Raw genomic sequence first — 22,506 nt, 5'->3', positions numbered from 1 at the left:
ACTGACCAGCGTCTAGTCAGCACTGACCGAATGTGTTCGATCACAAAAACTGCCCTCTAGAACCTTACTGATGTTGACCGGACTCTAGAACCCAGCGTCCGGTCACTTTGCTACTCAGTGTCTGGTCAGTAGCCGAAACCTGACTAGCGTCCGGTCAGCACTGACCGGACATGTCCGATCAAGATTCTCCCTCTCTAGGACCTTACTGGAGTTGATCGGACTCTGGCACCCAGCGTTTGGTCACATTTCTCTCAGCATTCGGTCGCAACTAGACGACTTTACCTTGATCAAATGAACTTACCGGACTCTACGACAGCGTTCGGTCACACTGGAACCAGTGTCCGGTCAACATTTGACCCTCCATTCACTTCCAACTCGCAATCATATGTGAATAGGGTTTGCTCCAATTGATCTTAGGGCTATTTAGGAGCTACCTAGTGCTAGATTTGACAAGTGTGCACCACACCTAACCCACTAGACTCACTTAGGTCAAGCTACCCTTCCATACCCCCTTAATAGTATGGCCAAAGGAAAAACAAAGTCCTAAACTACTCTAAGTGTCTCTTCAACGCCAAACGACACTTAGAACTAGTCCATCCTTAACCTTGTCGTCCATCCTTTGAAAACCGAAATGATTTCCATCGTAGGGGCATGACAACCATGATTGCCCAATCAATTGCCATTACCATGACCTAACTTAATTGCCTCTGCAAAACACACGTTAGTCATAGTAATCGCATATTATCATTAATCACCAAAACCCAACTAGGGGCCTAGATGCTTTCACCAGCTACAGGTCCAAGCACACCCAGCAGTGATGCTTTAGAGTGATTGAGTGTTCTAGCTAGTGAACTTTCAACTGAAATAATATGCAAATATAGTTTTCATGTTTCCAAACTACATGTTGTAGATGACATGAGATTAGCAACTTTTACAAAGTGTTCTCAAAGCTGGCTGAGTTGTAACTTTAAGTATATGTAGTACATACTACTCCTAGAGCTAAACATAGAAGATTTTAGTGGGAGTCCTTTGATTTCAACCACATCAATTTTTTTTTGCCTTTGATCATCTAACTTATGTTTCACTTAAGGATGGGATTAGCTTCCATTGGAAGTTTTGATGGGTCCAACGCGCGATGCTCCCTTCCCTAGAGCACCCCCAATGGGCGACTCTAGGGCGACATTGTTGGAACCCTAGGGCCCCTTCCCTAGCTCCCCTCTAGACGCCATCTTCACCCTCTAGCGTGCAGCGGCAATGACCCACAGTGGCCTAGAAAAAAGGGTGTGGCCGCAACATGCCTCCCTCCCGCTCACTCCTTGACCACCCCCTTCAACTCCAGCCACCTGGTTTATTGCTGGCGTGGAAGCACAGCCTGCCATGGGGATCCAGGCCTCCCGCAGCTGGATCTGGTGCTTACACCTTCTAGCGACCCTTCTTTGTCTCATGTGGTGATGCAGCTTCATCTAGCCCTTCTTCCAGCTTCCTAAGAGCTTCTCATAGCGGCCAGCCAGATCCAAACTAGAGCTGGTGGCTTGCACCCCTCTAGGGTCACTGGTGGTTCCCCAGGGCTAGGGCCGATGGTGTCCTAGCTAGGACACGTGATGAGATCCTAACATATGGGTATCTTAAGCCTCGGGATCAAAAGTTCTCGACCGAGAGACCCCCCAATGGACCCTTCTAGGATCGCTCAAGGGCTTGAGGGCTAAACCCATCAGGTACGCTTGTGTGCACCCTTAAGTTAGAGGAGGACCAAGCTCGAGTTAGCCTGTCGCCTCTACTCAGTGCTCGAGGGATCGCTCGAGCCCGGGGCTCCTGATTGACGGGATCTTGTACCTGATCCTTGGCCTCCCCCCCAGCCATAGGCCCTAGCCAAGGCCCAAGCACAAGAAGACATGTCCCAAGCCATCAGATCTTGGGGGCTCCTATGCGCCACCCCATAAGCGTGGCACTATTAACCACTCGTCAAATAGGGTCACACATAGGGTGTGACACTAGAAAACAAGCTTCTCGATGACCTCCAAGGGATTGGGGGCTCCTAGGCCCACATGTTAGCCCCTTGAGCCGACCTCCTTCACTTCCAAGAAGTCTCTAGAAGGCACACCTGGGGTTCCGGTCCAAGCCGACATGCCTGACACTTGGTGTGTCAGGACAGAGCAGCCGGACGATGCCTAGAGCTTCTTCAGCTCCATGACATCACCATGGTCCATAGAGCACCACTGCAAGACCCTTCTAGACTCTAGCGCATGTAGACCTTAGGCTCATCCCCCAAACCACCATGTACCTGACCTGTCTCGGTATATAAGGGATAGGTTGGAACCTAGAGGGGGAGGAGGATCCAAAATAGATCATTCCATTCCTCACCGATCCGCTCCTGCTCAGCACCGAGAGTAGAGCAACCTAGAGAGAGGGGCACCGAGAGCTCCTCCACTGCACCCGTCGTCTTCCTCCTCTCCAACAAGGGGAAGACTCCACCTATGGTGAGGCAACCTTAGGATTAGCACCGAGCTAACCCCCTACCAAATCTCTCTCTTTCTCCTATACACTCTGTTGTAACCCCCTGATTTTGGGTGCTCTTGAGTATAAGTATCATCAGCTGCTGGACGTAGGGCACCGATTGGCCTGAACCAGGATAAACTATTGTGTTCTCTATATGATTCTTGTGTTCTTAAGTCCACCCAATCCACCGAAGACACATACTCTGACACCACCTCGAGCAATGTTGACATTTCTTAGCGTCTCTACTAAGAATAGAGTTTTAAATCTAGTCCCTGGCAACGGCGTCAGAAATGTTTGTTGGTATTTATTAACTTGTCACTTGTTTAAGTAGCCACCTAATGTTGTTGACATTTCTTAACATCACTTTTGCTAAGTTGTCATCCCTATCTATGATGCCAGAAATGCTTGTTGGTACTTTCTAGCGTCACCTCTAGAATGACACTAAGAAGTACTTAAGTAATTTATTGTGACTAGAAAGAATGCAAATATGTATATGAAGGGATCTGCAAATGCACAGATAATTTACCATTGTAGCATTTCACCCAGGAGTATTTCAGGTATTGTTATTTATATTTTTACCATAGGGAAGGATTAACGGATGGAATATATTGATAACTTATACATATGATAGAGAGATATACCATAACCATTACTCTACTTGCAACAGGGGTAAGTCAAGAGATAAATATATATGAATGGTAAATGATAAATGATATTGATCACTCAAAGTACTCCTTTCTATGACATTAGCATGACTAAGTAGATATTAGAAAAATAATTCCTAAGTCATTCTTAATTACAAGTCAAAGCATACTATGATTAGTGCAATTACACTTAACAATCACAGCTAAGATCAACTCCATATCTACACATAAGGGATATTACTAAGGAAGATCAAGAATAGAGCATGATTTCCTTCATAACTAGATCCTACTTGACCTATATTCGGGGAGTGGACTACAAAGGACTCAACGGGAGTGTCATATCCATGATCTACCACATGGTCCAAAATCACTACTAGAAATATCCACTTCTATGATGAATAGATTTCGTCACTGAAGGAGCCAAATTCATTATAATTTTAGTTTCATGATGAAAATCGGTTCGTCATTGAAGTTGCGTCACTCTTCCATATCTATGATGAATCTGACAAAATCATCATAGAAGTGCCTTGATCTGTGACAAAAAATAGATCGTCATAGAACTAATTTGGCATGCATGGTAGGGGGCTACCACGCTGGTGGGTGCTTCTGTTGGAGATGCTTTCCACATATACATACTATATCCCACATATACATGCTATAGCCAGTTGCATTGGAGATGGTTCGGGTACATGTCACCTTCTTATTGCATAACATGGCCATCTCTGGTTCTTGCACGTTTCAAGTTTTTATTAGATCATGTGTCGTTTCCCTGTTGTTCCACATGTCAGTTTTCTACTAGCACACGTGTCGTGTTGCCGTTGGATCACGTGTCACTTCTTCATTGGACCACGTGCCATATTTTTATTGGTCCAAGTGTCCATTTCCTATTTGACCACACGTCACTATGCTGTCTATCCACGTGTTGTATTTTTATATGTCCACGTGGCTTGATGATTTTCTTCCACGTGTCAGATTTTTAATAGCCCATGTGTCGTGCCCTGGTCAATTCACATGTTGTGCACTGGTTCGTCCACGTGTCACATTTTTATTTGATCACGTGGCCTATCCTGGTTCTACCATGTGGAGTACAATCAATTCGTCATAGAAGTAATTCGAGATCGTCACTACTGCATAGACTGACTACATAAGTATTTAGCCTGGCAATAAAAAAACAATTTACATTTCACATGTCAACAACAAACCACTAATAGAGTATAACCACATTAAACTAGCATATGAGTCCACACATCAAATCGGCACATGAGTCCACACATCAAACCACAAATGTTCACTGTATTGTTGGTATTTATTAACGCACACAAATAAATCCCCAAGCGCATGAATATCGCTGTAGCTTTCACCTAGAAGTATTCCAAGTATCATATCCATAGGGAAAGTGTGAGATTAACTATGTCTAACTTAACCTAGAGTAGCAATAAAACTAAAGATAACAGGAGTATATAGGAGATCACAAAGGTTTTCTAGTCCTAACTTCAGTAAGCTATGTCTTCTATTGTTTAACTGGGGATATTACTAAGGGAAACATAGGCAGAGTATGTTTCCTATAGTAACTAAATCCTGCTAGGCCTATAAACAGGAGGTGGGCTATAAAGGATTCCACGAGGCTATAAGAGTCACCCTTGCGAGCACCATGCTTACACCTACAATTACTACTTTAACCTAGAGCGTCCTATAGATTAAAGCACTCAAAGAGTTGTGGACCTGATGAGCAATATAAACACGATGCTTACTTGAATTAGAAGTTGGTTACCAGAGAATCCTCAGAAGCAAGCTCAAGTAGAACTTGATTCTATCAGGGTATAAGCTGTAGAGAGAGCATCAACAGGCCGACACTTCCTCCAAACTCTTCCCTCACATTCTATCTCACTATTATTTACAAGACTGGATCCTATGGAGGACTAATCTTTTCTTGATAGCTGGCTCTGATCCTAACAAGGAGAATATGAATTAGGGTTTTAGGATGGCTCTAGGGAAGGGGGTACATGGCCATATATAGGGGGTAGCGTCAATTCTGGACCCTCGGATCAAACCACCTTGAATAAACGGCGTAGATGCGATCTTCACTAAAACTCATGGAATTTGTCAGTTTAAACCCCAATACCTATGTTTGGTGATGGAATTAAGTATATATGCAGGTTATGTTGATGGTTTATGATTGATGTTAGTGCTCGTCAACAAGCTCCTCCACACTTACCCTTTGCTAGTCCCTGAGCAAAGCTAAACTCAGCAATGGATCAGGAGTTGCTACAATGTTTTCATGCCTCAAAAGTACATAGGCATTCAATCAAGATTCTCCTCTAGATTAGAATAAATTGGTCTGACTTTTAAACTTACCCATATTACCTTCAACCATGGGGCTTCTTAGCCTTCACTTGGGTCTTGAGCAATTGAAAGACAATGATCAAGTCAAGCACTATGTCTCGAGTTCTTTGTTTCACCATTGTTCTGGAGTTTTTATAAGTTTTCAAAATAAAACTGTATGACACTCTCAAGTCTCTTAATATATGTGGTATTTGTGGATACTCACCAAGACAATAAAGATGTTATGCCTTTTCTCTTCCTACCTCTAAGGCTTATGTGGAGTTCTTAGGTAGGGAGAAAGCTAGAACATACTTGCAATGCATATATTATAAAGTTAAACAATGGATCCAAAGAGAGTTGAGTCATACAATCAAATCAAGATGTGCATGTGTGTGGATATATATATAGTGGCTAACCTAATTCTACTTTGCTGCTTGAAAAATTATCTCTTTTGAAACTTGGAAACATTTGCTAGGAAACAGGGGCTATCTTATTCATCTCTTTTTAGGTGGGTATCTGAGTACTCGTTGTTTTAGATATCTTGGACACTTTTCCATTTTTTTCTCAACTCTTTTTTTCTTTTCTTTTTTCATGAATAACTTTTGCATAGGCTCATGTTTCTTTTTTGTAACAAAACTTTGAGAGACAGCAACAAGAACTTGGAGCATTTATTTTATGAATGAAAACCTATCAGGCATGTTTTTGTGTTTACCCCTAGTATAGGAGTAGAACATTTTTGGGTGGATCTAAATGAAAGGCATGTTTTTGCGTACTCCCAGTGTAGGAGCAGCAGATATATGTGGTGTGTACGTGATCTTGATTTCAAGAGCATGACAAACCTCTCATAAGGGTCAACAAAGCTTGATAAAACAAAATGCAATACAAGCAGCATATATGGGGAAGTTTTCCTAGCTTAAATAACATATATGACTCTGGTGGGAATTCAAGCTTTATCACACAGGAACTCATCATATAGCATTTTTGTGTTTTTCAAAAGATAATCTCTAGAACTTTAGTGTCACTTGGAACAAGATAAATAACATCTCAGACCTTCTCATATCATATCCATCAATTACCTAGACTTAAATCAAGTATTTGCTACCCACGAGTTTCTAGTTTAGAGTAAATCCTTATATCGAAACAATATTATCCAAAACTCAAGAGAATTCAAGGCTAAAAACTAGGTACTTGAAAGGAATTATAACAGAGCAACTATTCATTATTTCCATTTAAGAGATTATTCTGAGTCCTCTTTATTTGCTAACCAACTCTTAAAAATAGAAATTAAAGCAAACTAGATACACACCTTTTTATTTTGTTTCTATTTTTAGACCACACATTATTACTATAGCTAAATATATTTATTATAAGGATAAGTTTTTATTTTGTTTCATTCATCAATTTTTAACTATTTAAAAAAACTAAAAACTAAAACAAAAGGGAAAGAATACTTACCAGGATACACGGTGTAGCACCTGATTTTAAAGACAAAACCAGATACACAATATATGTGAGCCTAGGAAGTCAAATCTCACATATAGCCACAAATTAGGGTAATATCATGAGACAATACTTATTACATAATGTATTAGTAAAAGGAAAATAACCTCAGAGTATAGACAACGGAAAGTCGACTCTGATCTTCAGGCGAAGACTCCAAATCCATAGGGACGACTGACTGGCTGACCACAAGCCTAACTCCTTTAGACTAGCAATCTGGCACCCATCCGGGATTTTTATCCAAAGTATAGAAAAGTAGAACAAGCGTAAGTACATGTCATACTTAACAATTATATTATGGGGTTCATGAGGTTCAAAAGGCTGATCCTGGTTTACTTTGATGAGCTTTAATAGGTCATCTTTTTAAGCAATGGAGTGGCAAAGAATTTATCATTCCCATAAACACATGATCTGGTAAACATGATAATGTATAGCATAAACAGTTGATCATTAGTACCATTATCCATTAGTGATCATCTCTATTCCATAAGGGTCCACGGCCACTCGTGACCGTGAGCATGGCTGATATATCAGTTTTATACTCTGCAGAGTTTGTACACTTTCACTGTGAGTTGTGATTTACCCTTTCGCCCGAGGTAGCTAATCTCTTAACCCACTTCCAAGGAAGGTCGGCAGGGTTCACTATGAAGCCTTTCAAAGGTTCATCTAACAAGTTGGGGCCGCTAGGCATATGTGGCCCTTCTCTAGGAGTGGCACGCGTGGGCATCGCAGCACGGTACACACAACCTAGCAGAAAAGGAAACATACCCTCGTGCACCATAAAGGTAACCACTAACAAGCTAGAAAAGGTCCTCATACTAAGCTAAAGCCAGAGCTATATAGCCCTCATAGCTATACTATAAGTCCCAGATGATCGCTTATAGATAAGTCCTTAGGGAGAGGAATCTGAAGCATTTAGAAAGTAGCTAAACACTCTAGCCCCCTATTTCCATGTTGCTAAAAAGTCATGTTTTAATGTTTATTGCATATACCATTAGTCAAGTTACAAGATCATGGTTTTGATTAAGCACTAGCACAAACTACCCAATGCAATGTCCCAAAGGTTTCAAGGTACAAGATATCAAATATCTAGGATATGCCAAATGAATAAGTTATGATTTAAACAAGTTTTCCTATAGTTAGATAATAAATTAAATCTACCCATGAATTTGAAATATTGGAAACATGCCTAACAGTTGTATAAACATGTAGAAAATGTAAATACGGTCCTAACGCAATTCAAACGGGTCAAATCGGACTTAAAACACAAAAGTTATGCATGAAATAAGGTTCAATGGCATTTCTATAAATAACTCGAACTCATTTTTGAATTAAAACAATTAAAATCCGAATTTAAATGGATTTTGGACTGCGCGCACTAATTCTGGAAACTACAAGGGCTAAAACAGAAGAAAACATGACCTAAAGGAAATCCTTTTGAACTGATTTGCATCACGGGTTGATTCACCGAAAACAGGGGGGCTATTCTGCAAAAATGGGCGCGGCTGACCAAAGGTTGACTCGGCTGCTGACTAGGCAGACACGTGTCGCTGCGCGAGTGGTGCGGTTCACCACGCGTGCGTGGGCCAGTGCTGACGCATCGCCGTGGACCGGGTCCGTGGGTCCATGGTGGACCGAACCGATAAGATCTAATCAAGGCCGTCCACGCAAGATCTAACGGTGCTGGCGCAATGGGGGCTGTGGGTCGCCAGGAAAGACACGCACGATGGCGATGCCATGGGTGCCAGTGTGCCAAACTCGCCGGTGACGCTGGTACAGGGGACTCCGGCCATCCCAATCGAAACAGAACCCACTGGCATGAAGCGCAGGACCGCACAAACTTATCGAATGCGCTATCGAGGGTGGGGAACGCGCCAGAACGGCAATCCCGTGGTGGCGCCATGGCCGATAGTTTGGAGCTTGCGAATGTGATGTTCTAGGGCGCCATTCAATACAATGGAGGCACAGGGAGGTGAAGAAGCTCACCGCGAGTCCAACGGCGGTGGTCGCAGTGTCTGGGAGGGCCTCAAGGGGGCGGGTCGACGACGGCGGCGATGGCTGGAGAGAGAGGAGAATGCGGGTGAGGGCGAATCTGATCGAATAGAGACCAAAACGTGAAAACGGTGATACCTACGGCTTCGGGGGAACACGACAGAGCTCACGGGCGCGTCGGCGTCATGGATAGCGCTCGGGAGCGGTGGATTGCCGGCGGCGGTGGTGAGCGCGAGCGTGGACAGAGGAAAGGGGAGAAGGAGCGCTCAGTTCCATGATTTATAGGTGGCAGGCGCTTGTGGCGTAGAAGGAAGGGGAGCGGGGCGCGGCGATTCCGATCGCTTGCCATGTGGGCGCGGTGGGCCAGCAGCTTGCCATTTTGGTGTGCGCCATCAGCGGGACGACGGAAGGAAAGAGCAGGGGAAAGAAAAGGAAGGGGAAGTAGAAGGGAGCGGGGCCTACTGACGGGCGGGACCCGTGGGCAGTGAGGGAGAAGCGGCTTGCGGGCAGCTAATGCGCGGGCCAACAGCACAGTGAGTGCTTGCGCGTGCGGTGTCTGACCTAGCGGGCCGGGGCGCTGAGCAGTGGGCCATTGCACGGGAGAAAAGGGAAGAGGGGAGGCATGCGGGGTGACGGCGCGTGTGGGCCTCGAGAAGTGGGCCAAGGCTGGGAAGAGGAGGAAGGAAAAAGGGCCATCGAGCAGTGGGTCGGGAAAGAGCAGGCCGGGCGCAGGGCGGGCTGATGGGGGAGAAATGAGGAAGGGAGGTGGGCGGTTGGGCCGCCGGGTAGGCCAAGCCAGGAGAGAAAGGGAGAAGAGGGCCGGGCCAGATTCTGGAGTTGGCTGAAAATGGAAGAAGGAGAGTTTTTTTTTTCAAAATGAATTTCTTTTCTAATTCCAGTGCTCAAAACTAAGCCAAAATCAAATCAAATTTAAGTATAGTTTCAAATATACTTCCTATTCAAATAAAAATGGACAATTTTGTTAGGATTTCCAAGATAATCTTTACAACTTTAAAAATACATTTATTTTCTAATTTTCTTTTCTTTCTTTTCTTTTATTTCAAAGCCATTTTCAATTTCATTTCAAAAGCATTTTAACCATTTTGACTTTTCAATTAAAACCACTCAACTAATACAATCAAATGCAATGGCATGTATGCATCAAACATGTTGCTACCTTATGATGAATTTTAAATTAATGAAAAATTTTATTTTCCTATATTTCATGTGCACAAAATTTCATAAATAAATCATTTTAGCTCTATTTCAAAAGAGGCAATTATTAGGGTGTTACAATTCTACCCCCCTTAAGATGAATCTCGTCCTCAAGATTCAGAAGGCGTCGACTAAGAGATGGGAATACTCCATCCTTGGATTCTTCTTTACTTCCTTATGTAGTTCCATCGTCTTGCATTGATAAAGATCCACATTACTTTGCATACCTATTGCCCTTACTCCAAGTAATTTGCCTAACTAATTCCAAAATTTTGATAGGTACCTTGAACAACCCTCAGGTAATCCTAATCACTAGGCCATAATTCTCTTTCCTGATATGTTCACCTTTCAACAAGGCTTCCTTATCTTCTTGGTCCGAAAAAGAATCTACCACCAATCTTCATAACATTAATGATCCTAGTTAAGTTGCTCGAACTGGGAATACAACTCTTAATCCTTAGTGTCACTCGAACCTTCTTAGAACAATTCTCCATTGCTAAGGGCATCAGCCATGACTTCGCTTCTTGAAGTGATAGCACTTTCCAAGTCATAATCAATTTCATTCCAATGAGGATATCACAAGCTCAAGACCAACTTAGCGAAGGTATCGTATATATTCTTGTGTTCCTCCTAGATGTTACTTTTACTTTCAAGAAGATGGTACTTCCATGCTCCATAATGGATAGTTCCAGACAACATGTTAGTTAGTTCAACTCAAGCTTCCTTAGTTGACTTAATGAACAAGCCACTACTTTTCTTCTCATATAAGGACACATCCCACACCTTGATAAAGTGCATCATAGTGGATATAAGGCTCTTGTCCTGATCAAACAAAGCTAATACCTAGATTTTTACGTCAATCTCTTCTTGGATTTCTTCAAACACTTGGCTGAGGTCTCTTGATCCAAACTAACTTAAAAACTTCTCCGGTAGCTTTATCAACATCTTGCTGATCTTGGATAAACCTTTCTTGAACTTCTAACCAAACCTCATTGAAACTCTAAGTTTCTCTTGCATCTTTGGGTACCACCACGCTTCTGCTGCGCAAACTAGAACGTATGATACTTCATCTTTCAAAATCTTCAACTTGGCTACCCCCCTTAAGGTAAGGTAAAGTAGGGGATACCAAAGTATAACTTGCTTCTTCTTGGTGATTGAAGTCTACTGTTGTCTAGAATTCCTCATGACTTTGGATCATCTAAAACTAGAGATATGAACTGATAAAGACAGGCTGCTCCGAAGACAAGATAGGAAAAATAGAAGAAAACCATAACCCAACTATTTATTTCATTAATCCTTATACCTTAGGCCTATAAACTAAATGAAATTATGGGAACACCCAACAAGATCATTGCAATCATTACAAAGATGCAAACAATCATAAGCATAATGACAATTCAACACGACAGTAAAGATGCACAACTCAATCATTGACTCAACTTGCGATACTATCATCTTTATTACATAAGGGGCACAACTCCTATCCTTAACTAAGGATCTTGGATAGTCTAGCATAACTTCTTCATTCATCAATTTCACCAAATGCTTCTTTCAGGTTGGTTATCACTGACACTTTCTGGTAATAGTCTAGTAGTGATCTGGCTCTGTCTACTTCCTTGGTGTACTTGTTGATTCGTCTATGGGCAAGATTTAACATAATGTCCTTCCTGCTGACAATGATAACACTTTCTCTTAGCTAGATCTTTAGTGATGTCATACTCCATAGAATTGTTGCTTAGAGTATTGTCAGCTTGCTAATTCTGTAAGTTCATCTTTGTTTGACTAGACTGCTTTTTTGCTCACTTGATCTTTTAGGGTTGAAACTCCATGTAGGTGATTGTCCACCCATCTATGCATACCTCATGTGGAAAGATTGGAGTAACCTTGGCTTGAGAAACTTCTAATTCTTTAGAGTCCAAGTTTATCTGACCAGGGATTGGAGCTGGATGTGACGATGTAATAGAACTTGAATGTTGATTGCTTCCTGATTCTAACTCTGGTGAGACCTCCTTTCTCGTCTTATCCACATTGTCCTCAAGTACTGGCTGAATACCTTCATACTCAATTCTTTCTCCTGATAGTGTGGTTAGAAGCACTGAACGCTGGGCATACTTGATCACTCCTTTATATGCTGACATCCATCCCATTCCAAGAATGACATCAATGTCCACTAACTCTAATACAATAAGATTTGCTTCAAATTTTACCCCCTTTATGTTAAGACTAACTCTTGGGCATTTGTGGTTTGCCTTCATTTCTCCTTCTAGGGACTTAACTATCACTGGTTTCCTCATTGGAAGCATAGTTATCTTATGTTCCTTTACGTATGCACTAGAGATAAACGAATGTGACGCACTGGGATCAAACAGCACTATGGCGAGAGTTGAGTTTACTGGAATGAAACCATACACAACCTCCTTAGCTCCATGAATAGTAGTCATATCCACATTATTCAGTCTTCCTTGGATGTAGTTTCTCTTTACTTTACTTCCTTGCTCCTGTTTCTTCTAGACCTTCTGTTCTTGCTTCTGCTGTGGGTGATCCTGGCATCCATGCGCTGTTCTTCCAATATCTTCATTGGACTTCATATTCTTCCTAGCTTTTGCTACTTGTCTCTTCACTGGTCCCTTTGGTATGTTGGTTTGACCTTGTGGCAAGCACTGTTGAAAACTCCTAGGTTGAGCCATTCCTTCTGGTGCTTGTTGTTGCACAGCTACAAGCTTCTCCTTGTCGAATGCAGTCAAGGACAACGTAGCTTGGTCCTCCTAACCTTTGATACTAGTGGTCTCCTCATTACGATCCATCGATATAGACAAAGATATAGGATTGAGAATAGAGACAAAGTTTTCATAATAGACAGAGGCCAAAGTGAGCATAACTTTTAGCAAATAAATGCATGCTAAGCAAGATAAATGCATGCTAAATCGTCCAGTTCTATCTAGGCTTATGTTCTACAGTCAGTATTGCTCTGATACCACTTTGTAGCACCCGGTTTTAAAGACAAAACCAGATACACACTATATGTGAGCCCGGGAAGTCAATTCTCACATATAGCCACAAATAAGGGTAATATCAAGAGAAAATACTTATTACATAATGTATTAGTAAAAGGAAAATAACCTCAGAGTATAGACAGTGAAAAGTCGACTCCGATCTTCAAGCGAAGACTCCAAATCCATAGGGGCGACTGACTAGTTGACCACAAGCCTAACTCCTTTAGACAGGCAATCTGGTACCCATCTAGGATTTTTATCCAAAGTATAGAAAAGTAGAACAAGCGTAAGTACATGTCGTACTTAACAATTATATCATGGGGTTCATAAGGTTCAAAAGGCTAACACTGGTTTACTGCGATTAGCTTCAATAGGTCATCTTTTTAAGCAATGGAGTGGCAAAAAATTTATCATTCCCATAAACACATGATCAGGTAAACATGATAATGTATAGCATAAACAGTTGATCATTAGTACCATTATCCATTAGTGATCATCTCTATTCCATAAGGGTCCAAGGCCGCTCGTGACTGTGAGCACGGCTGATATATCAGTTTTATACTCTGTAGAGTTTGTACACTTTCACTGTGAGTCGTGATTTACCCTTTCGCCCGAGGTAGCTAATCTCTTGACCCACTTCCAAGGAAGGTCGGTAGGGTTTACTATAAAGCCTTTCAAAGGTTCATCTAACAAGTTAGGGCTGCTAGGCATATGTGGCCCTTCTCTAGGAGTGGCACGCGTGGGCATCGCAGCAGGGTACACACAACCTAGCAAAAAAGGAAACATACCCTCATGCGCCATAAAGGTAACCACTAACAAGCTAGAAAAGGTCCTCATACTGAGCTAAAGCTAGAGCCATATAGCCCTCACAGCTATACTGTAAGTCCCGGATGATCGCTTACAGATAAGTCCTTAGGGAGAGGAATCTAAAGCATTTAGAAAGTAGCTAAACACTCTAGCCCCCTGTTTCCATGTTGCTAAAATGTCATGTTTTAATGTTTATTGCATATACCATTAGTCAAGTTACAAGATCATGGTTTTGATTAAGCACTAGCACAAACTACCCAATGCAATGTCCTAAAGGTTTCAAGGTACAAGATATCAAATATCTAGGATATCCTTAATGGCATCAAGGTAGACACATGCAGTATGAATTAAGTGATTAAATGTGAATAGGTAACATGGATGGTCCCATGCTATACTTGCCTTGCACACCGATCCTTCGATAAGCTTTAATCTTCACGTCCTTCTTCTTTTGGATCACCACGTGTATCTCACCGACTGGACTTAATTCGTAGAACACCACGCAAACATTCGTACACATACATGCATAGCATACAATTGCATCTATATTAGAATAGTACACCAATCATAGAAAACAAATAAAAGAGATTGAAACACGATTCTACGCATCGCTACGATCACACAATCGCGAGAGGCACGCTAATCGGAGCTACGGTTGAAATGTTACAACTACCGAGAGATTTGCTTAATACATGGAAAAGAAAACTATAGGCTTCGTTTATATCCATATAAGATATTTTATAAATAATATACATTGAATTAAGTCAATTTTAGATTTAAATTATAAAACAAAAGTAAAACAAATCATATTTTATGTATAAAACCCAGTTGCATAATCATTAATCAAGACATGATTTAAACCATGTTATTTTAGAAATAACAATATAGTAAACACTATTACTAACGCATAGATCTCGTCGTTACGAATCTAACGCAACTTGAACGGACTATTTCAGAGTTGAAATGAATAAGTTATGATTTAAACAAGTTTTCCTATAGTTAGATAATAAATTAAATCTATCCATGAATTTGAAATATTGGAAACAGGCCTAACAGTTGTATAAACATGTAGAAAACATAAATACGGTCCTAACGCAATTCGAACAGGTCAAATCGGACTTAAAACGCAAAAGTTACGCATGAAATAAGGTTGAATGGCATTTCTATAAATAACTTGAACTCAATTTTGAATTAAAACAATTAAAATCTAAATTTAAATGGATTTTGGACTGTGCGCACTAATTCTGGAAACTACAAGGGCTAAAACAGAAGAAAACAGGACCTAAAGGAAATCCTTTTGAACTGATTTGGATCGTGGGTCGATTCACCGAAAACAGGGGGGATATTCTAGAAAAATGGACGTGGCTGACCAAAGGTTGACTCGGCTGCTGACTGGGCAGACACGTGTTGCTGCGCGAGTGGTGCGGTTCACCATGCATGTGTGGGCCAGTGCTGACACATCACCGTGGACCGAGTCCGTGGGTCCACGGTGAACCGAACCGGTAAGATCTAATCAAGGCTATCCACATAAGTTCTAACGGTGCTAGCACGATGGGGGCTGCGGGTCGCCGGGAAAGACACGCACGATGGTGGCGCCATGGGTGCCAGTGTGCCGAACTCGTCGGTGACGCTAGTACGGGGGACTCCGGCCATCCCAATCAAGATAGAACCCACTAGCGTGAAACGCAGGACCCCACGAACTTATCGAATGCGCTATCGAGGGCGAGGAACACGCTAGAACGGCGATCCCACGGTGGCGCCATTGCCGGTGGTTTGGAGCTTGCGAATGCGATGTTCTAGGGCGCCATTCAATACAATGGAGGCACGAGGAGGTGAAGAAGCTCACCACGAGTCCAACGGCGGTGGTCGCGGCGTCCGAGAGGGCCTCGAGGGGGCGGGTCGACGATGGCAGCGATGGTTGGAGAAAGAGGAGAATGTGGGTGAGGGCGAATCTGATCGAATAGAGACCAAAACGCGAAATCGGTGATACCTATGGCTTTGGGGGAACACGGCAGAGCTCACGAGCACGTCGGTGTCGTGGATAGTGCTCGGGAGCGGTGGATTGCTGGCGACAGTGGCGAGCGTGAGCGTGGACAGAGGAAAGGGGAGAAGAAGCGCTCGGTTCCATGATTTATAGGCGGCAGGCGCTTGCGGCATAGAAGGAAGGGGAGCGGGGCGCGGTGATTCCGATCGCTTGCCATGTGGGCGTGGCGGGCTGACAGCTTGCCATTTTGGCGTGTGCCATCAGCGGGATGACAGAAGGAAAGAGTAGGGGAAAGAAAAGGAAGGGGAAGTAGAAGGGAGCGGGGCCTGCTGACAGGCGGGACCCATGGGCAGTGAGGTAGAAGCGGCTTGCGGGCAGCTGACGCGTGGGCTAACAGCACAGTGAGTGCTTGCACGTGCAGCGTCTGACCGAGCGGGCCTGGGCGCTGAGCAGTGGGCCGTTGCGCAGGATAAAAGGGAAGAGGGGAGGCATGCGGGGCAACGGCATGTGCGGGCCACGAGCAGTGGGCCGAGGCCGGGAAGAGGAGGAAGGAAAAAGGGTCGTCGAGCAGTGGGCCCGGAAAGAGCAGGCCATGAACGGGGCGGGCTGATGGGAGAGAAAAGAGGAAGGGAGGAGGAGGGCGGTTGGGCCGCCGGGCAGGCCAAGCCAGGAGAGAAAGGGAGAAGGGGGCCGGTCTAGATTCTAGAGTTGGGCTAAAAATGGAAGGAGAGTTTTTTTTCAAAATGAATTTCTTTTCCAATTCCAGTTCTCAAAACTAAGCCTAAATCAAATCAAATTTAAGTATAGTTTCAAATATACTTCCTATTCAAATAAAAATGGACAATTTTGTTAGGCTTTCCAAGATAATCTTTACAACTTTAAAAATACTTTTATTTTCTAATTTTCTTTTCTTTTATTTCAAAGCCATTTTGAATTTCATTTCAAAAGCATTTTAACCATTTTGACTTTTTAATTAAAACCACTCAACCAATACAATCAAATGCAATGGCATGTATGCATCAAAGATGTTGCTACCTTATGATGAATTTTAAATTAATGAAAATTTTTATTTTCCTATATTTCATGTGCACAAAATTTCATAAATAAATCATTTTACCTCTATTTCAAAAGAGGCAATTTTTAGGGTGTTACAATTCTACCCCCCTTAAGATGAATCTCGTCCTCGAGATTTGGAAGACGTCGACTAAGAGATGGGAATACTCTATCCTTGGATTCTTCGTTACTTCCTCGTGTAGTTCCATCGTCTTGCGTTGATAAAGATCCACATTACTTTGCATACCTATTGCCCTTACTCCAAGTAATTTGCCTAACTAATTCCAAAATTTTGACAGGTACCTTGAACAACCCTCAGGTAACCCTAATCACTAGGCCATAATTCTCTTTCCTGATATGTTCACCTTTCAACAAGGCTTCCTTATCTTCTTGGTCCAAAAAAGAATCTACCATCAATCTTCAAAACATTAATGATCCTAGTTAAGTTGCTCGAACTGGGAATACAACTCTTAATCCTTAGTGTCACTCGAACCTTCTTAGCACAATTCTCCGTTGCTAAGGGCATCGGCCATGACTTTGCTTCTTGAAGAGATATCACTTTCCAAGTCATAATCAATTTTATTCCAACGAGGATATCACAAGCTCAAGACCAACTTAGCGAATGTATCCTATATATTCTTGTGGTCCTCCTAGATGTTACTTTTACTTTCAAGAAGATGGTACTTCCATGCTCCACAATGGATAGTTCCAGACAACATGTTAGTTAGTTCAACTCAAGCTTCCTTAGTTGACTTAATGAACAAGCCACTACTTTTCTTCTCGTATAAGGACACATCCCACACCTTGATAAAGTGCATCATAGTGGATATAAAGCTCTTGTCCTGATCTAACAAAGCTAATACCTAGATTTTTATGTCAACCTCTTCTTGGATTTCTTCAAACACTTGGCTGAGGTCTCTTGATCCAAACTAACTTAAAAACTTCTCCGGTAGCTTTATCAACATCTTGCTGATCTTGGATAAACCTTTCTTAAACTTCTAACCAAACCTCATTGAAACTCTGAGTTTCTCTTGCATCTTTGGGTACCACCACTCTTCCGCTGCACAAACTAGAACGTATGATACTTCATCTTTCAAAATCTTCAATTTGGCTACCCCCTTAAGGTAAGGTAAAGTAGGGGACACCAAAGTATAGCTTGCATCTTCTTGTGATTGAAGTCTACTATTGTCAAGAATTCCTCATGACTTTGGATCGTCCAAAACTAGAGATATGAACCGATAAAGACAGGCTGCTCCAAAGACAAGATAGGAAAAATAGAAGAAAACCATAACCCAACTATTTATTTCATTAATTCTTATACCTTAGGCCTATAAACTAAATGAAATTGCGGGAACACCCAACAAGATCATTGCAATCATTACAAAGATGCAAACAATCATAAGCATAATGACAGTAAAGATGCACAACTCAATCATTGACTCAACTTGCGATACTATCGTCTTTATTACATAAGGGGCACAACTCCTATCCTTAAGTAATCTTGGATAGTCTAGCATAACTTCTTCATTCATCAATTTCACCAAATGCTTGTTTTAGGTTGGTTATCACTAACACTTTCTGGTAATAGTCCAGTAGTGATCTGACTCTGGCTACTTCCTTGGTGTACTTGTTGATTCTTCTGTGGGCAAGATTTAACATAATGTCCTTCCTACTGGCAATAGAACCAAAACTTTATTTATTCCTCTCTAACCTTAGGCACATTGAACAAGATGAATTTGATGTTATGCGCTTTATTCAATTACAACATTGGTGATAAGATTGAAAGATTGAGCATGAATGTAGCACTTAAATACATTTGGTCAAAAGGCCTTGGAAGGATTGTCTATATGTGAATAATGTATCAATCGTTACATGATTATGACTATCATCTTGCAGAGATAAGGTGTGCAACTTTTTAGCTCAATTGGTTAAAACTCTGAGATTAAGAAAGTGGTGCTAGAAACAAGCTTTAAGAACATGTTGAGTTTGTTAGGTTGGATCAAGTAATGGAGTTGTAAGTTTGTAACTCAAACATGTTTGTTTCTTATTTATGTCTCTACCAGAATCAAGGAAAAACTATATTTCTCTTTTTTTAAATAATGACCATTTACCTTAGAATATTAACTTTGTCATTGGAGCGTGATGACACCATATGACGAAGGTTAGATGACTCATGATGGTCCTTCTCTTTTTGCTTGAAATTTTTCCTATTCGGCTACCCTTGTAGTTTAAACTGTTCATGAGCTTCTTATTTCCTAGATTGCACCCTTTCTTTCTCATCCTTTTGTCATGTCATCTTTTTGCTCTTTGATCTTGATATCTTGGTCCTTGCTGCCAATGTGCGAGCTGGTCCTTTTGAAGATAATGAAAGCAGGCATATTTTGTCTAATATGAGGTGGGTTGCATCCTGCTTCTCATCAGCATCCTAGCTTGAGTCTTAGGAAGACTCAATGCTATGTTGTCTTTGATGTTGTTCATAACCTATCAATTTGTTCATCCACTTCCTCAGCTTGATTCAACTCCAATATGAATTCATCACTTGACTTACCCAGATTGGATTTGAGAGTTTGCTGAAGGGGACTATTTAACCTAAGCAATTTTTAGTTCAATAACCAAACTAGACTCCATGTCTAATTTGACTAATGTAGACTATTTAACCTAAGCACCACGCTTAATTTAAATGCCTATGGAAGTATGTGCAGTACTTCCAAACCAAAACTTACTATGGTAGACAAAGGTAGTATGAAAGCATTATAAAGATTTATTCAATTGGAGATGAAAGAACATGATTGTTATTTAGCAAATTGTGCATGGATTAAAGTTAGAGACAACCAATATGAATTGGCAACATGTTATAAGATTTTTTAGAGAATCCCATCCCCCATGCTTGATTTTTGTAAATGCAAAATTTGAGTTTGGATGGTTGTGATTAAATGTTGCATGATGATTGGTTGGACATACCTGGCATTGTCATTCTCCATTCTTTTTGCTTCAAACCTAAAATGGTTAGTGACAAAAATACCCGAAGTAATGTTTTCACAATTATATTTCTATGCTTATTTCATAAGGGCATTATAGCAAAAGGTGAAAACTCATGTTATCTCCCAAAAGTGCTTGCTTTAGGGCAAAAGCTCATCCTTGGGAAACCTTCGAATTGCATTTCTAATTGGTGAAGTGGTTTTCCCTCCAACACCAAACTTTGTGTACCTATCTCAAGATTCGTGCCCATGAGATTTGCAATATTTATGATAAACATATGTAGCTACAACCACCCTTTCAAAGTCTTTATGAACAGGGAGTATGATGGGGTTGAAGATCTCATGTGTGGCAATGTTGGAGAGACTAATTGATTCAGGAGATTACTCATGTGAGCATGGATTTGATGAGGTGTTCATGAAATAACTTGCATGCTCGTCTATGTCATCTTCCTTTTCAAATTCCAAGGGTGATCCTTCATGAATGTGTATAGGCGGAAACATTGTCTCCATCATTCCATGCCTATGACAATCATTGGTCATTTTATTGTCCAAGATTTCCCTTGGATTGGTGACTCTCAGGTTGATCTTGTCCAAGGCCTCGTCCATCCATTCAATGGCAACGACACATAAGTTCTTAATATCCTCCAGCCATTGTTGTTGCTCTTTTTGGTCTTCCCTATGGCCTTCATAACTCCTATGCTTTGGGTGTCTTAGTATATTTCTAGGATCATCATGAGTTTTAGCAAGAAGAGCATAAGAGGAGTCATCAGGGTCAAGGATGGGTTTGAATGAGGCATCTAATGTGGGCATAGAAGGGAGAGGATAGGAATAGCTTTTACATGGCTATAAGGAAAATGGACCCTAGGCCCATTTACTTTGGATTTTGGTGTTTGGTGATCAACACAACCAAATTGGACTAATGTGTTTTCTAGTGTTTATTTTATAGTTCAATAAGATGCAACGTGGACTTGGTTCAACTTTGGAACATGAAGAAAATGTTCAACACTCAAAAGAAGACATTGGAGGTGGTTTTGACAGCCTAGAAGTGAAGTAAGGAGTCCAAGCCATGAAGATGTCGAAGCCTGAACAAAGCCATGAGAAGAAACAGAAGCAAACCATGGCTGAGTGGGCACCGCCCTAGGGGTGGTAGTGCCACTAGGGAAGGGCTGCAATAGCTAGAAAAGAGGCAGGCACCGAACGTGACTGTGTGCACCACTGTGGTCACCACCCTTGGGGGTAGAGGAGCACTAGACAGGGGGTGGCGGTGCCACCACCATAATTTTCCAAAGAGCAACTAAAATGAGTTGGGACACCGGACATGCTATGGCGGTGCACTACCCTTCCCATGGTAGTGACCATGTGTCCCAATGATCGGCCTATCAATGAGCAACGGCTAGTCCACATGGCGGTCACTGCCTTGTCCGGTGCTAGGAACCGCCCTGTCCGGTGACCTTGCAGACAAGAGGATCTTGGCCACAATGGCTAGTTTCGATTTGGGGACTATACATACTTGCCCCAACCGACCATTTGGAGAGTGGGAGCTGAGGGAAAATAGAGGGTGTTGCCACACCATATTTGTGCTCTTCACTTGTATGGGGCTTAAAGAATCACATGGTGATTAGCGTAGGTGCTTTGCAAAGCGCTTAGGTTAGTTAGACCACTCTCATATGTGCTTGCTCTAGGCTTTGGCCTAGTTGCTAATGAGGTTTGCATACCTCTCATCCAAAGGTGCTTGCGCAAAATGTGCTTGTACTTGGCAAGGCTTGTAGTCTTGCGAGACTACACCAACTATGTTTGTGGTGTGGTTGCCACCATGTACCGAAGGGAACAAGACCCATGACATTTCGACCAGAAGCTTGATAGTGAAGACAGCGGGGAGCAGTCTAGGATAGGCTTGTTGGAAGGCACACTAGAGACCCGCTTGCATGTGGGGAAGGCCCGGGGCTATCTACGGAGTTACTTGACTAGGAGCTTGGCCCTTGCGAGGGATTCCTTGCGAGGAGCTCCAACGAGGACTAGGGGCAAGCTTGAGCGCATCTCGATACCTCGATAAAGATACTAGAGTCATCGATGGGAGTTTGCATCTCTACCTTGCTCTTTACCTTCCGCATTTATTCTCCATGCCTAGGTTGTGTGCTTTACTTTCCTAGCTTAGTTGATAGGCTAGTTGATAGGATTAGAACCTAGGTTGCATAACTCTTTTGCAGTAGAGATAGCAACACACCTAGCAAAATCATAGTTGCACATTTAGATTGATTGCTTTATTGCATAGGTTTTGACTAGGTGGAATTAGAGGCCTTAGTTAGAAGTAGAATTTTAAGTTGCCTAATTCACCCCCCCCCCCCTCTTAGGCATCATAGTCCCCTACAAGTGGTATCAAAGCCGGTTGGCTCAATTTGGACCTTTGGCTTCACTGTCGTTGAGCCGACGAGATTTAGAGTGGTTGGGATGGATACCTCTAGGCCTCTGCACTTTGACGACACTAACTTCCCCTACTATAAAGTTATAATGGCTTGTCACCTTGA

The sequence above is a fragment of the Miscanthus floridulus genome, chromosome 2 (assembly GCF_019320115.1).
Source record: "Miscanthus floridulus cultivar M001 chromosome 2, ASM1932011v1, whole genome shotgun sequence".
NCBI lineage: Eukaryota > Viridiplantae > Streptophyta > Magnoliopsida > Poales > Poaceae > Miscanthus > Miscanthus floridulus.
The sequence above is the reverse complement of the archived record's forward strand: the minus strand, read 5'-3'. Positions refer to the sequence as shown.